The sequence below is a fragment of the Ambystoma mexicanum genome, chromosome 2q, assembly GCF_040938575.1.
Source record: "Ambystoma mexicanum isolate Mex_15411 chromosome 2q, UKY_AmexF1_1, whole genome shotgun sequence".
NCBI lineage: Eukaryota > Metazoa > Chordata > Amphibia > Caudata > Ambystomatidae > Ambystoma > Ambystoma mexicanum.
In genome coordinates this window covers 758,566,924-758,583,033 of record NC_090924.1, presented here as the reverse complement: position 1 = coordinate 758,583,033, position 16,110 = coordinate 758,566,924, and positions in this window count along the sequence as shown.

The following is a 16,110-nucleotide window of genomic DNA, read 5'->3' as shown; positions in this document are numbered from 1 at the left end:
TATTATGTACAGGGAATTCACGGTGTATATGGGGTTTGCTGGGTAAGGCAAGGGGTGACACTAGCAATTCCCTCACTAATCCCAATGGTGCAGGACAGTGGGAGGAATTTCTGAGAAGTCGTAATAGTCACGCCCCAGTACAACATCAGGAGATTGGAAACTGGAATCGGTCCTTACCTCCATTTGAGGTGACAATAGAGTCACTAACTGCCAGAATAAAAAAGCTCAAATCATCGAGAGCACCAGGGCCTAATGGCCTCGCAAATGTTACATTAAGAAGCAACCCGGAGTATTGGGCGGAAGTTTTGAAAATATTGTTCGATAAGATCCTTGCAGATGGGTGTATTCCGGAATCGTGGCAGGCGGCCATACGGGTCCAGATCTACAAAAAGGGGGATCGGGCAGACCCATGCAATTACCGTCTATTGTCTATGTTGGACTGTACAGGCAAATTATTTGCCACGTATTTACTGCATGAACTGCAGGCATGGGTGGACAGAGTTAAGATATTGGACCGGTTTCAATGTGGCTTCAGGGGCGGATATTCCACAGTGCATAACTTGGTGGTAATGGATATTCTTCGAAATAGGGCCAGATTAGCTGGCAACCCACCATTATATGCACTATTTATTGACTTCAAGGCGGCCTTCGTCTTAGTGCCGAGAGAACTTATGTGGTCTAAACTCGAGAACTTGGGCTGCCGCAATGGGATACTTTATTATCTTAGATTTTTACATCACAACACCTCAGTATCTTTGAAGCTAGACGCCAAAGGGAATATGACCAGTAGGATCCGGCAAACTCGTGGCGTAAAACAAGGCTGTGTTACTGCACCACTACTATATAACCAGTTTGTCCACGACATACCGAAAGCAAAAACAGCAGAACATAATTGTCCCCCTAAGATAGGCACAGTCCACTGTCCGGTCCTAGTTTATGCTGATGACTTAGTCATCATGGACCACACAATCAGTGGACTACGTAGCTCAGCAGAGGCCCTATGGGCCTACACTCAAACAAATGGCCTCTCGATCAACCTGGGAAAGACCCGGATAGTGTTTTTTGCCAGTAAGAAGATAGCACGAGCGGGTATTAAAATTCACGAGTCAGCGATTCAATATACCCCCTTTTATAGATATCTGGGTATAGAGATAGAGCCCAAGGATCACTACAATATGTGCAAACAAGCGCAGATCACCCGAGCAGCTCAAATTACTGCTTTGATACATCTTTTTTCAGCCTCACATTGTGGGTATACTATCTGGGCTGCACGCCAACTATATCTTCAGGTGTTAGCACCCATGATCACATACGGATTAGAATCCTTGCAGCTAATGGATCCTGGGTGACTGCAGATACTTGAGGGAAAATATTGGAAGAAGATACTTGGTCTCCCGACATGTATACCCATGTCCATCCTTAGGTTGGAATTGGGCCTTATTTCATTGAAATCTCAGGTACTTAGGAAGAGAGCGGAACTGTATTTAAAAATGACGTTGATTGCAGACAATCTCTTGCTTTCTGCTATGCATAGTGAAATTAATAAATCCTCCACATTTTCACTTATGAAAAAACATATGGACAGCTATCTGGATAAGATTGGTTGGACTAATAGGATGTATGGGGACAAGGCTAGTTCTTTGCTTGTGCTAGCCAAGAAGGCTGAATTATGGGATTGGATTGATCATTTTGCTCATTTGGAAGACTTGAAACGTTATAAATTTGTCCTATATATGTGTTATACCTTTAAGTAACCACTGCAATACTTGTCACTCTGACCTTCGCCTCGTCTGAGGCGATTTATCCTTTTAATGAGGATTGATCAGCTTCTCGTATTGGCTATTGCTGAGATTATGAACAATCTCCCTTTATCAGAACGTTTTTGCACGAATAAATCTGAGATTCAATCGGGTAAACATGTCCTAACCAGCTGCCCTGCCATGTTAAAAACCTACTCAACTTGCTATGGGGGGGTTTGTCCATAGTGAGGACCATATAAGTAGTAACGATTTTTGTTTGAGGGCTGTTAATACAATTGGCATGAGACTTCATATTGCAATGTATGACGTATGGTTGATTGTTGAGAATCTGCTAGGTATAGCTATTTAAGTGCTTCAGTACTCCGTTGAATAAAATATCATGTGTGAGAATGAGCGACTGAATGATAAAGTATCCTTTTTTAGAAGTCTTAGAAAGTGAAATTTCCACGGAATTAAATTGATCATAGGTGAATTAAAGTAATGTTTGTGTGTTGTTTAAAAATTTGTGTAGATTTGCTTTGTCCTTTTTGGCATAAGTTTGCTTTCTTATAATTCTTATTTTATTTTATATTTTTAATTATGTTGCAACAATATTCTCTTTTTTGTAACGTATATTGATTTATGAAATGTGAAAAGCTTATGTTAAGCTGTAACACATTAATAAATAAATTACTTACTTAACATCAATTTTTAAATAAGCGTTCTTTAAAAAGGCAATTCATGTAACAAGGTAAATATACTTTAAAATTATTTTTCAGAATCAAAAACAAGTTAGTGGATAATCTTTGTATAGGCTTCTTACACTATTCCTACACCCTGAGGTGACTTCAAACACACAGACAGCAATGGCATTTATATATCACACTGGCAGATTCTAAGGTTGCAGAAAGGAAAGGTTTAAGGAAGGAAAAGGTCAAAGAGGTTCTCAGTATATGTGAGGACAACGAAATCCTTCAATGAAGGCTAGACAGGCCTTTCCCAGTGGTAACAGCAGTTCACAACAAGCTACCACATATGAGGGACAAACAATATCAAAGTCAATTGTCTAGAAGAGTCTTCAGGGAGCCAGGACAACCAAAGTCAATTGGAACACAGTCTATGGATCTGACACACTTCTTAGATCAGAAACAGTCTTGTACAAAGTTAGAGAGTTTGTAGAATATCACTTGTAGGGTCACAAGCTGTTAAGCTTGTGAAAAGAGAGTTGGAATGAACTCTAAAGGTGAGCCACTGCAATTCCCAACTGAGAAAACAAAGCTAAAAGACAATGAGGTAAGTACCCCACGTCTAAACAGTACCTCTGGTTTGAAGAAGAGTGGTTCAGATGGATTCTATCTTGATACAGCGGTGCAGACTCCTGCACGGGTTCCTGAGCTTCAGTTGTGGGGACATGAGGGAGGATGTGTGGGATATTTTGACCCATTCTGATATGCCTCACTGCACCACATTACCAATGGGTAAACAAACAGCCAAAAATTAATGTGCTAACCCCTGTGCGCGCAAAAATCTACAAAACTGCACCTAGGTCACAATCACAAAAGGCTGCACACCCCTGCCACACACAGTCAAAGTGGGGGTGAAAACAGAACTCACTGCAGGAGCGCCAGTGGGTGCTGTAGCATTTAACATGAAGCAAGGCTGCAGAATTGGGCTAGAAACCGAAAATGGCTTTTAAAATGCAGCTTTTGCAACCTTGTGCTGTTTTGGTGCTAGATCCATTCATTTTTCAGTGAATCATTGCGAGTAAAAGAATTACAGATCATCCAGTGTGGCCAGAGAAGTCGGGCCTCATTGACTGACAGCAGCTAAGAAATGTATCCCATGAAAAAGGCAGCCCAGCAACATTTCTTTCAGTTCCATGGGAAAAATGCGGCTAAAAATGGCAAAACATGTGCCAATTTCAGCTGCGCAGAGAAAACTCCAAGCAAAGGCTGGATACAAACATTCAGACTGCAGACAAATCCCAGCACTCAAAAGAAGAACTGGTGCTGAATAAAATGTGTGTGCTACAGAGGAAACCTTGATGTAAAGGATTCAGTTTAAATGTGCTTTTTCCATGAAGAAGTGCAAAATCGGCCTGTTTAAAAGCATATTTTTGTGAAAGGCCTAATTATTTAAATGTCAAAATTCCATATAAACTGTGTTCATTTTTATATGTTTTAAATGAACGATTTAGGTGAATCTTAAAGTCAAAACCCAGTTTGGAGTTAAATATTTAATTCTGAGTTGACAGTGCCCAGCCCGGGAAAGTTTGACACTTCAGGTTGACACTCCACTGCTTGCAGGAAGGCTTAATTGATGCTGGAGGTTCTCGCATATTTAGAACAAAGAACTCATTAGACATTTGTCTGGGGCCCAGCCAAGGGCAATGGCAGGCTGCACACTGATCCCTTCAGGGGAGGGGCAGGAAACTACCCTCTGGACCCCCACCCTGATCAAAGGAATTTGACAGCTGTTGCCAGTTGAAAGGAAAGAAAAAAAAACTACTAAAAGACAACGTGTTGTTTAAAATGCCTATTTGTGATTAAGTTTTGAAAAACTTTAACTTTGCCCCATGAAGCGGACAAATCTAAAAATTGGTAGTTGTAAGTCTACTTTTATGCTCTTTCTGTGAAGACATGAGTGAACCCTGTACTACATAAGGAACAAAAGTGACACAAAAAGAATAATTGTGGAAAAACTATTGATGCCGTAAATATAACATTGTATACCCGTGTTCGAGGGGTAATTGCACAGATATGTACTGAATTAGGAATTGTTAGGCGAAATCGTTATGATTAAAATTAACAAAATTCCACAGAACGACAAAGCCATCTCTCACTGAGATGGAAGTTAGATGTAAGGATCACCCACAAAATATGTAATGCATGTGTCCGATTTTATAAGAGGGCATTATTATAGAAATGTGCATTTGTGGGAAAGTTAAATTGTGGTTCAAATCAATGTGGGAGTTCCCAAATCACATCATAAAATATGACAGCTCTTTCTGACATCCAACCAGAAAAAGGCAAGACGCTTCGTCCTGACTTCTCCATCCTGTTCCAGAACTTTTCATCTTGTCCTGATTCCAGACTACTTTGCAAAACCAAGGCCCAGCATTTTGCTGAACTCTTCTTCAGCTAGGCCCAAATCCTGAAACCATCCCAAAAGAACTTCAGGGAAATAATTCTGATCCAGTTTGGCTTGCTACCATTCATGCTTGCCTCCTGAAACTCGCCATACCGCTAATCTACAGTGTCCAGTGACCAGAAGGGCCAATCCAATCCAGCCTGAGGTGCAGTCCGATTGACCAGAACTTCCCAGCTGATCCAATTCTGCCAGATGTGCCCTGCTGCCTGTAGACCGATCCGTGATGACCAGAAACTGATGGTCCAATCTTAATTTACAGTGGACTGTAAGTATCAATAGGAATCCCAGTTACCCATAGTATATTTGCCTTGTCCTATCCCAATCTCAACCTAGTCCATCTTTAACTTAAGAACCTCTAATATTGTCAGATCCGTTTTTGCAACCCTGTTGTAATCCCTAGTGTTAGCGCTGATTTTCTCATTTGTTTTACTAGCCCATAAACCATTAGTGATTTGGTTTAAATGAAGTAATTCCCATAAACAAAAAATAGAGTATCCGCCACGTGAAGGGTTACAATCGGCCTGAACGTAACTGTGGAGATTCAAGGGTCGCATCCTCCTGTATCTTAGCATTATTATAGTTTAAATAAAACCAAGCTGTCATTTTTAAAACCAAATTTCTGCTTTTCTCTGTTCTATTTTTCCAAAAACACCTCCACTGGGGAGTGTGGGAAGTATTAAAATCAGATAATGGCACCCACTTTTTCAATGAGCTGTGCACACAAATAGCCAATCTGTTAGGCATTAGGCATAAGATGTGCTCCATTTATCATCCTGAAGCATTGGCATTGTTGAGAGAATAAACTACTTCTAAAGGGGAAATTGACAAAATTGTGTGTTAGTCTCAAGAAGGATTGGGTCCACTGTTTGCCCCTGACACTATTCAGTTTGAGGACGCAGCCCTGCAATGACCATCACCTCTCACCTCACGAGATAGTGATGGGGAGGAGAATCAACATGCCACATTCACCTATGCGTAGTGCATATGGTGCTCACACGGCTGCAGCTATTTTAGGACAAGAGTTTACAGTATATTTTCATCAGTTACCAAAATGCATTAAGATTCTCTCTCACCAGATAGCACCAAAAATAACAAAAGACAACAACAGCACTGCATTCGACACTGAGAGCTCAACACCACAACTACTGCCTGGTAATACCATATATGTATGGAATTTCATACAGAGATTGAGTGAGCCATGCTTTGTGGTATTGGGTGCACCTTTCTGACGTATGAAGCCCTCCCGATACATCACCCCTCGCCGAATTCTCAGTGCCCAGCTGAATAAAGTGACTATTTTTTCCAATTTTTTAAATACAATTACTACCTCTCGCCAATACCACCTCTTGACATTTTCTGTAAATAAAAGTATCGCCAAATAGTATGTTTTCCATTTAGACCCATATTTGTCCACTGGTATAAAGCAATCATTCTAATATTGTGCAACATGAAGAATTATATGTATATTGCATGGTTGTCTTATTCTTCTCACCCCCCTGCAGGATTTTCATCACAAGCATTGCGTAATAATGTCTATATTGTGTGGGATTTGTTTCAAGATTATGTATTTACTCACTCAGTCAGTTTATATTGTTGGGAAATAGAAAGGGGGATGTAGTATAGGGTGTATAAAACCATGAAGTAGTTGAGTATGGCAAGGTCTGCAATGAAGTTCTCCAAAATTATCTAATAGATATCAAAGAACCAGAGTAGTTCATACAGTTATGTGGCAATGGAAACCTCCAGTTAAAAGAGGGGTTGAAGAGAAAAAGGAGTATGACCAATAGAAAGGGGTTGTATTTGACTGATGTGCACCATCCAGAATTTAGTAACACAGCCACGTGCACTCAGTGGGGATGCAGAGGTCAAATGGGAGCTGCTACGTTTGCTCTCTCCTCCTGCATGCATCAGGAGCACCCACAATGTTAGTACCCCAAGAAATGCCATCTCTAGAAGCCCAGTGTTTGGTTTAACTGGCACTGTGTCAGGTTCAAAGCATGTTTGCTGTGCAAAGGATGAAAAAGACCCCAAAGGCAAAGCGCACCAATTGAAGAAGATTGAATGGAGTGTTGTTCGTATAAAACAGATGGGAGTAGGCGATAATAAGCTGTGCAGCATGGTGGTTTGCAGGATTCAATGAAGAAATCATATGGAATGTGAGCAAGAACTGTATTACCATTTGGGCAACATATGTTGTGAAAACAAAATCAAAATATCGAGGCTGAGTGCCCCAAAAGGAAATACACCGAACACGGGTTACAAAGGAACATACAAAGTACTTTATTTTATACTGAATCCATTTACAAAAACAGAGCAAAATCAGATAGCTATCGGCCCTCAGTACAACACAACGAACTCCAGCGTGGTTCAATGTGTTCAGTGAGAGACGCTGTACATTAAAATGCAGTCGCTTTTTATACAATTTGTGGGCACGATGTCCAGCCCCATTTCGGGTTAATATTCCACTTAATACATCACCGATCTAGGGTTTGTGCCAAGTCTCGAACAACCGCATATAACTGGTTTGCCTTTAATACATGTATCAACAAGCCTATGCAATAACTGTGTGATCTGGGATTTTTCCATGCTAGTCTTCTTAAACATTAAAACAATGCGGTTAAACAAGTGTTCTATGTTCAGTATTTGAATACATTGTTTTTATAGTATACTCGTGGCTTAGTTTCTTTACACGAGTAATCCCTTACACACAAGTCAACGAAGGACAAGGTCTCAGTTCATGACCTCAACAAGTGGCCTGCAGGCAAGTTACATATTATCTATGTACAGAGGTCAAGACGGCCATGTTGTATTTTGGAATGACATCGTCCACCATTTTAACTCACAGGGTGACTTTTACAAAGCAAATCCTAAAATGGCGGATTAACCTTAAAGGCGGCTTAGATTGATTTTAAGGTCAGGACCTTGCAACACGGATACTTTCGCAAGTGACTTTCGAGCAGCTTGGCGTAGGCCAATACACATATATTTATTGTAATAGGAGGCATGATATAATTTCTCTTTTGACAAACCCTCCTTTTGGCCTATGCCAAGTGCTAAAATTACTTTGGATCTCCTTGCAAATAACTCCATGCATCATCGTCCATGCACCCTGAATCACTGTCAGAAATATCTATTGCCATTAGGTCATTTGCTAAAATTTCTTTCAACACATAGGGCCTCATTACGACCCAGGCGGTAAGTTACCGCCTGGGCCGTGACTTTACCACCATGGCGTAAACTACGTTTACGCCATGGTGGTTGGCGGACTTACCGCCCCATTCCGACCTTGGCGGGGCGGTAAGTCCCCAATCCCCATTTACCCTTCCCCATTCCCATTTTTGCCCCATAGGGCATAATGGGAGTGGGGAAGGCGTTAATTACGCCACCGTAAATTACGGTGGCGTAATTAACTCCATGGTCCCTTAGCGCCATGGATTTTAACACCTGCTAAAAGCAGGTGTTAAAAGCACCATGGCGCTAGGGGACCTCGTAATTGGCGGTAAGGGGTCGGCGCAGCTAACGCTGGCGTTAACCCCTTACCGCCAGGGTCGTAATGAGGCCCATATTCTTTAGAATATCTGGGGCATACACTTTATGTCCTATCGAACCTATCGCTTGTGCGCAACATCCCCCTAGCACCAAACATATAGCAAGTAGACACTGAATACAGCAACAAAGAAACAACAGGATTCCCAAAATAATCAGCAAGACCAAAAGTAAATTCCAACCCCAAGATCTCAAGAAGTCCCAGAACCAAGCGCTAAGATCCCAGTTTCCCTCAGGAACATGCACTTCGGAACTGAGGACGTGCAGATTCTGTATTGCCTTGAAGATAGTTGGGGAAGAATCTGGTACGAAAACACAGCAAGCGGACCCCACTAATTTACACACTCCACCACGCTCAGCCAGAATGACATCTAATGCCATTTGGTTTTTAAGTGCTACTAATCTTATCGCCTTTTGTTGTAATGTCATATTATATAGTATGTCCGTGGTCCGGTTGATGGTTCTCTCCAGTATTCTCGCTAGCTTTCTAATGTCTTCCGAATTCGCATTCTGCCCCCAAAATGGCACAACTGATTTTGCTATATCTCCCAAGATTTGTGCTGGGGTGTCACCATTCTCGTCCCGCCGTGCACGAGCCTTTGAAACTTCTCTTGTACTAGCTATAAACACCCCGGGTAACATGATCCCCAAATAACAAGTTCCCTGCCAATCCCTGGGCAACCATGGGAATGCTACATTATCGCAGACAAAGTAGACAGGTTCGCCTACATACAAAGGTCGGTTTTCCCCAGTCAAATTTGCAACGTTGGCACAACCTAGAAAATTTCCCATTGACTAAGTTACATTCCTCTGTTTGCAAAAAGAAACTGAATCGGGGCTATGATTAACAGTGTAAGAAGGAGGCGTGGAATCCTTATTGCCTATTGGAGCCATCTTAAAGGAAATCAAAGATTGGAAAGGACGAGACAGTTTTTCAGAAGGCCTAATAGAAGCAACATTCGGTTTACTCCTGTTTGTGAAAAGCAAGCATCCCAGGGGAGTCAAAACATGTTTCTCAAAACTATACAAATTGGTGCCATCAAAGTTCCCTGAGATGCTATCATTCCACCGGCCAAACAACAGTGCTCTAAGAGAAGCATAGCAAGCAGTTGTCAAAGGTAAAGGATGAATATACCAACTTAGCCCCTTATCCCCGTGTTGCGGTAAATGTGAGCAGACTCAACAGTTAGACTTATTAAAAATGGCATGCGTAGCATTCATGATAAGCAGTAGAGTGTTATTGTGGTACCTTTGTCTATGCTGAGAATCCCTAGGGGATAGAGTATGCAAATGTACAAAGGGAGTAGGAACAATAGGTGTACTTTCAGTAGGTAACAAAAGTTCTAAAGAATGAGTTTCCCCAAGGTACCACTATCCTAAGGCAGCGACTATTAAAAACCCAAATATCATTATAAAAATACAGCAATACATTTTCGGGGCCCAGGCATTTTGTCCATCGTCCCGGTTGGTCACCCTCTTATTTACAAGTCCCATACGAGCGGTAGCGGTAGCAGGCATTGTAGTCTTCAAACGGATACCCCAATGTTCGTTGCTGGCGACCTCCTGGTCGATCGACTTCTTAGTCCTTCCACAACCCTAGCCAACAGAATCCCCTTTCTCAAATTTGGACAAAAACAAGCCCCCGATGATCCTTTTCTTCTTCAAATGCACAGCCGAACCTTGCCGTAAGTCTATCAGATGCACAGCAAAACAGTGCCATAAGTCTATCTTCTTGGACGCAGATTGTACCTTACTTTTCCTGGTACTGATTGATCCGGAAACAATATGTCGTCACTTCCTGTTGGAAGCAACGTGTCGGAAACAAGTGAAGATGCCGAATTTGAAATAGCAGTTTCCGGATGCAAAACTTTTGGAGAGTGTGGAGACAAAATGGCAGTTTCCCAGGCCTCACGGGCTCAGAGAGATTCTCCGACACACTCTCCGTGCTACTTACTGCTTTGGGATCGTTGGTTGCAGTATTAGCGAGGGGTTCTGTTTCTTCTGTAACATGTGGCAAAAGGTGAGGAAGTTTCTTGACGTGGGACGCGTGGATCCAGTTCTTTCTCCCAGCGACCCGCACTGCTGTCTGGGTGACCAACAGGACTTGGAACGGCCCACGCCAGCGTGGCACATGCAAGAGGAGCGGTAAAATACTTTGACGAGCACCAAGCTTCCAGGCCGTATACTGTGGCGGGGCCCTCGTATCGCACAGGTAAAGCTTCTCGTACCTGGTGAAAAATCAAATACAGGTTTTTAGTCAACTGGCTACAATAATCTGAAAGTAATACATTTTCAACATTTCTCAATGAATTGCATTTCGGAAGGTTCCAAATATTGGCAGGTCTCCCCATTACCACCTCAAATGGAGAGAGCCCAGTCTTAGTTTGAGGGGTTGTACGCATGGATAACAACACGATCGGTAAGGCGTCCGGCCATTTTAGTTTGGTGCCGGCACATGTCTTAGCGAGCTTGTTCTTAATTATACCGTTGTGTCTTTCTACTAGTCCGGCGCTCTGAGGCTGTCTGGCCGAATGGAACCGTTTATCAATTCGTAATGCCGTACATATCTGCAGAATTACAGCAGCGACAAAATGTGGACCATTGTCCGACCAGATAACTCTTGGTAGCCCGAACCGCGGGAAGTATTCCCTTAACATGATTTTTGCAGTAGTCATGGCTGTAGCATCTTTAACAGGGAAAGCCTCAACCCATTTACTAAAAGCGCAGATAACCACCAGCACATATTTTTTATTATCACAGCTTTCCATTTCAATAAAGTCAAAGTGGATCACTTCGAAGGGGACAGAGGGTGGCCCAAAACCTCCCCTTGGAGTTACTGTCCTCTTTCCCACATTGTGTTGTAGGCAAATCACGCAATCCTGGACGTAGCGCTGGGCAATTTTTGAAATTTTGTCATTCACCCAAACTTTCTCTAACATTTTTGTCATCTTCTGGGCACATACATGCGTAGGACCATGGGCCATGATGACCATCATCATTATACACGCATCAGGGCGTAGCCATTTCCCTTCCGCCATATCCACCCAACTCCCATCATCATCAAGTTTCCCCACGCCATCAGCCCATCTTTTGGATTCTTCTAACGTGGCATCAGCTTGGATATCCTGTACAGACCCAACACCCTCATCCATTGCCTAAGCAATTACAGTCTCCCTTGAAACATATATCTCCGTAAGGAGATCGGTAGCAGTTTGTCTAGCTATCTGATCAGCAAAAGCATTCCCTTTCCCTATATCATCTGTAATCTTTTGATGTGCTGCACATTTCATAACTGCTAACTGAGTCGGGGGCGCAAGCGCTGAGAGTAGTTGTACTATTAGGGAGCCATGATGGATTTTGGTGCCATGTGAAGTTAGGAACCCTCTCTCTGACCAAAGTCTCCCAAAGTTGTGAACCATCCCAAAGGCATACTGACTATCAGTATATATATTTACTGCAAGCCCTTCGGAAAGTTCACAAGCTCAGGTTAATGCTATAATCTCTGCGGCCTGCGCAGAATTATGCGTGATTCTCTTAGTTTCCACAACCGTGCTTAATGTAGTGATCGCATAAGCGGCTGTGGATGTACCATCCAGAAGTTTGAAGAAGGAGCCATCACAAAACAGCTCTCCTTGCGGATTATCCAAAGGAGTATCTTTCAAGTCAATTCTACCCTTTGTCTCTTGTTCGGTCATATACAAACAATCATGTGGCACTTCATCGTCGCAAGTAGTATCTTGCAGGAAAGGTAGGAGTTCAGCTGGATTAAGAACACAACACCTCATAATTTTAATGTGAGGAGCAAACAAGATCAATTCATCTCTTGTTAACTGTGCAGAAATGAGGTGTTGCGTTTGAGTTCGATTCAGTAGAACATCTACAGAGTGAGGCACCATCAGGGTTAAATCATGGCCTAGGACCATTCCCTCACTCTGTTTTACAGACGCAGCAGCAGCAGCGACAGCTCGCAAATATCTTGGCAAAGCGCATGATACAGGATCAAGGGCGGAAGAAAAGTAACCGCACGGCCTATTCTTCCCTCCATGTTCCTGCGTTAATACAGCCAAAGCACATCCATCACATTCATGCACAAACAACACAAAGGCCTTTTCATAGTTTGGTGTGCCTAAAACTGGTGCAGAGCACAATGCAGCCTTAAGCAAGTCAAACGATTGCTGGTGTTCCGCGTTCCATGGCAATGGCGAAGAAATGCCCTTCTTCGTCAAAGCCAACATCGGTTTGATCACTAGTGAAAATTTTGGGATCCATAACCTGCAGTAAGAAGCCATACCTATCAAGGCTCTAACTTCCTTCTGTGTATTTGGGACAGACATGCCAGAGATGTGTTTTATTCTTTCAGGTGTCAATCTTCTTCCCTCCTTTGACAGGAGATAACCTAAATAGGCGACCTCCTGGCAACAATATTGAAATTTTTTAAGCAAAGCTTTGTGACCATGCTTAGCTAGATGGATAAGCAATAACACAGTGCCCTTCTTACAGGCACTCTCAGAGTCAGCAGCTAAAAGCAAATCATCAACGTACTGAAGCAAAGTACAGGTAGAGGGCAATTTTAGGGTATCAAGTTGTTCTTTCAAAGCCCTACTATAAATGCTAGGACTCTCTGTATACCCTTGAGGTGCACGAGTAAATGTGAATGAGCGTCCCCCTAAGGTGAACGCGAACAAATATCTACTATCCTTGTGTATAGGAATACTAAAGAAAGCATTCTTTAGATCCACCACACTAAAGTAAGTAGCTGTAGCTGGAATCATGGTTAGAATTGTCGTTACATCAGGCACAATTGGAAATTGTGGAGCCACGACTTTATTAATGGCACGTAAATCGATTATGAAACGGAATGGAATTGTATTATCACCTTTCTTATACACGGGTAAAATCGGACTGTTACACAAACTTCCTGAAGTTCTTCAATCACCCCTTGATGCACAAAATCGGAAACAATGCATTTCAAAGCTTGCTCGCCCTCAACTGAAATGTTATACTGGGGAATGCGTGGCAGCTCAATTCCATGTTTCAAAACTATTTTAACAGGTTAAATCTGTAAAACACAGACGTCATTGTCGTCAACAGCCCATAAGCTCTCTGGTACATTAATGAATTCTGGCGGCAAAGGTCTAGTCAAGAATTGCGAGACAGAAAATTGCTGTGGTAAAATCGTCAAGCGCACTCCATCAGAAGAACAATAAACCACTGCATTTAATTATTTTAACAGATTCAACCCCAGCAAGTTCTCTCCACAATTTGAAGTCAACAGAAATGGACAACGGTCCGTAAAGGGACCCAAAGAAATAGTTACCGCCAAAGAAACCGGACAAACAACTTGTGTGCCAGAAAACCCTACAGAAACATTGGTTTGCCCTGACAGTGGAATGTTTGGAACCCGTGAATGATCAATGGAACACTTCTGTGCTCCAGTGTCTATCAAAAACTGATGTTTCCTATTTCCCACCATCATTTCGAAGTAGGGACCTTTCTGATTGACGGGAATAGGTGTAGGTTCCAAACCCTGCTTCGGGAAACAGAATATCATCAAAAGGAAGCTCTTCAGATAAATATGCAGTGGAAGGATGATCAAATATGTTCCTGGTGTCCACACTCGAAATCTGATTATCCTCTGCGAAAGGTTGCTGAGGGTCCTCTGGATCGTCTACCCATATTTCCGAATGTATTATTTGACCTTTGTTGAAGGACGGGGCATTGTACTCGCCAATGACCCTCTTGACGACAATAAGCGCACTGGTTAATGTTCACAGGACCCAAGGGCACATTCCCTTCCGGGACATACTGACCTCTAATCTGAGAACTACCCCTTCTGGGGCCTCTAACAATTTGCTGCAATAGCACTTCAGTTTTCAAATCACCTTTTCGTTTTTCAACCCTATCTTTTTATTATTGACACGGTTCTCATAGTACTGAGCCATGTGCAATACTTCTGATTGTGATTTCGCTTGCCAAGCGCTCTCAGAAGACATAATTTGTGACTGGATGTTAGGCAGCAAACCACGCACAAATTTGTCAACAAATAACCTTTTGCCAGACTCTGTGCCTAGGTCTTGTCCACTGAAATCCGAGAATACCTGTTCGAACCGATTAAAGAACTCGGTAGCACCCTCAGACATTCCTTGGACACAGGCCGTAAGTTTGTCCCATATAATTCTCTTTTCTGGAATTATAGTTTTTAATTTTGCAATAATTTTATCAGGCAAAGTTACTATCACCTGAGGCGGTCTTTCACCAGCTGGCCTTTCTCCATCGAGTCTAGTTATATTCACCCATGTATCTCCCAACCCTGATACGTCGTCTATAGTTATAACTTGTTTCCACAAATCTACGGGCAGGAGTACAGGGAATAACAAATCAATATCGCCTAAGGTGAATACTGAGGATTTCAAGACGGACTCTATGTCTTTATAGAATCCTGTCGGATTTTTTATAATATCAGGAATAGATTGCCTAATAGTATTCATCTCCTGTCTTGAGAACGGGACGTGAATGAACTGTGATAAATAATGTGCTGGAATGTTCACAGCAACTATACCCTGTGCAGCATCGGCCGCAACCTCAACCTTCGGGACAAATGTTGGGGGAACCGCTCTCATAGGCAACTGAGAAGTAGGTGACTCCGAACGCTTACTAAGCAACAGAGCCAAATTGAGCGCTAAAGCAGTCGAAGAAGTGTCAAGTGATAAAGCTCTCTTGTAAATACTCAATAACTCTGTGGGACAACTAATTTTTCTTTTTACACAATCATCCTGTAGGTACTCTATCATTACCTGTATCACTTTCCTCTGCATTTCTGGCGTATACTGACTATACGTGTCATATATTTCAGCTGGAGTTATCGACATATCCGAAATCCATCTAAGTGCGTCCTTCGTACAAATTCGTGCTTCCTCAAATATCGATTTACGACAAGGAAGGAACTGTTTCTGTACATTCATACTTTCCTCCTCGTCATCCTTATTCTGTAATGTTTCTAACTCCCTTCTATACCCAAATGACTTCTCGACATGCTCCTTTACCTTCTCCACAGTGTCTCTAGAAAATGCTAAAGTATTTAGATCCCTTAACCCTTGCGGGAGATCTGCATTATTTAATTTTCCCCACATTGCACACAACTGAATCCCTAAACCTTCAATAAAAACATTTTTCTCAGGAAAATTATCCATATTATAAAGTTTGGCAAAAACATCAACTTGATCATCCCTCTCCATACCATGCTTAGCCCATGCAATTAACTCACGTTTCTTCTCCGGTGGTACAGTATTGCGAGTGACAACCTTTGACCCTGCACCTCGATCGATTACAAGCGGCTCAGAACCACTTGGAAGAGAGGGAGCGGGCAAATTCAATGGAGGTACTGTAACTGGTGCGATAAGAAAAGGTGGAGGAGCTGGAGGAAGGGGAACATTGGGAGGAGCAGGAACAACAGGAACAACAGCAGGTAGAGCAGGAATAACAGGAGGAAGAGGCAAAGCAGCAGGAAGAGGAACATACAGAGGTGGCACAGAGGCACCAGGCCTTCGTTCATTTAGCAATTTATCTATAAATTCATCAGAAGCATGGAGGTCTTTGGACGGATATATTTTTTGAATTCCAAGTGAGAAAGCCCTGTCCATATTTCTAGTCGATTCAGAATGTTTATCTTGGTCAT